The 1,604-nt window shown below is 39.8% G+C and overlaps 1 protein-coding gene across 3 annotated transcripts in view; it reads left to right on the top strand.

Annotated features, from left to right (window-relative positions):
- Positions 1 to 1,604, top strand: part of LOC117178113 (high affinity cationic amino acid transporter 1) — a 59,876-nt gene that overhangs the window by 26,016 nt on the left and 32,256 nt on the right. The window lies entirely within an intron of this gene.

The following is a 1,604-nucleotide window of genomic DNA, read 5'->3' as shown; positions in this document are numbered from 1 at the left end:
GGCAGCAGTTCTAGGAAGATCGAAAGGGTGGGGAGGGGGGGCTGAAAACGAGAGATTGATGTATAACATAATTTATTAATTTTGTTTTTAAAACTTCTAAATAACTTATCAATCAAATCAGAGAAATGAGTTCCCGAACCTATCAAACAAGGACATCAAACAAGGACATCAAACAAGAACATCAAACAAGAACATCAAACAAGGACATCAAACAAGGATATCAACAAGGAATCCCTTTGTGACCAAAAAAATGTTTAGGCTGCTTTGGAAAATTAGCAGAGGTGTATTATTTTGATTATTTGATTATTCTGGGTTGAGACCGTAAAGGCCCCTGATGCTTGGCCCTTGAGCCTTAAGCGCGGCCCCAAAGTCCTCTCCTTAGGGAGAGGATCGTAGTAATGCTATTGGCTGATATTTCAGACTTATTAATGCAGTAACTGTCTGTGATTGTTAGACATTCCTTCACAATCACAGGGCAGTGACAGAGGGAAAGAGTAGAAGTCTCATTATCCTTTCCGCACAAACGACAAAAGAGACTTTCTTCAAGCCCTGTCTTATGTCTGTGATACCGGGGTTTTCCGTGTTCTATATACATTTCTGTTAGGTCCTTGGCTTCATTCCTCCCGAGCTTGAGTAATTCCTTCGTTCGATGAGAGTTTAGCTTTGAGCCCCCAGATAACATTGCGTGATGCAGCACGCATGTCGCACGGCGTGAGAGCGCGATATGTCTGCGGGTGTACCCACACAGTGCCCGCACGACTTGCAAATCGTACGTAAATTCCCACCGTGCCCACAAGCGGTGTACGAGATGTGCCACATAGCATGTAACCGTCATCGCGATAAGATGTCGGAGTAACGTACGGATTAAAGAAAAGCTGTAACTTCCATTTATCTCCTTTGTTATAATACTGCAAGAGGAAAGTAACACTTCAACGTTACTTATCACGTTAAAATATATTCTTGTACATAGAAATCAGTATGATCAATATATTTAAATTTGTTTCAAAATATGTAAAAAACTTTAAAAATTCCATACAAGAAATAGAAAACCCCATTACACGAGAAAGTCCTTTTTATCAGAACGTGCCACATATGATTACAATATAAGATACCTAAATGCTTAAAAGTTTTCTTTTAAAGATTATATAACTTATTCAATTTATTTTTATGCAATATGAAGAAGTCAAAATTTCAAGCTATAATTATTTTTCATTCTTTTATATTATCTATAAAGAAATTTTATTTAAACATATCTTCTATAGCGTACTCTAAAACTGCCGTTTCAAAAATCGCGCGCGCAAGTCAGTTGTGCGTGCGCATGGTTTCTCAGATGCGCGGGTTACTTTAAGCATCTTTGCTGCAAGTCCTCTGAGTACGTTGGGGAATGGGGTGGGGTCTCATAGTTCGTGCCAGTTCGTGCAGCAGCCGATCGCGGTTGTATTGCGGGATTTTGTTTACGCTTCCATTGAAGCGGTTTGAAATCAACCTGAAAAATTGTGCCTGTAGTACCAGGTGTATACATATGAAACCGGTATTGCCATTTAGCGGCCAGTAGGCACACTTGTAGGCACTGTCGGAACTTACCATTTGTGCTAATTGGCATA

This window comes from Belonocnema kinseyi, chromosome 8 (assembly GCF_010883055.1).
Source record: "Belonocnema kinseyi isolate 2016_QV_RU_SX_M_011 chromosome 8, B_treatae_v1, whole genome shotgun sequence".
NCBI lineage: Eukaryota > Metazoa > Arthropoda > Insecta > Hymenoptera > Cynipidae > Belonocnema > Belonocnema kinseyi.
Note: the sequence above shows the minus strand (reverse complement) of the source record. Positions and strands in the feature narration are given on the sequence as shown.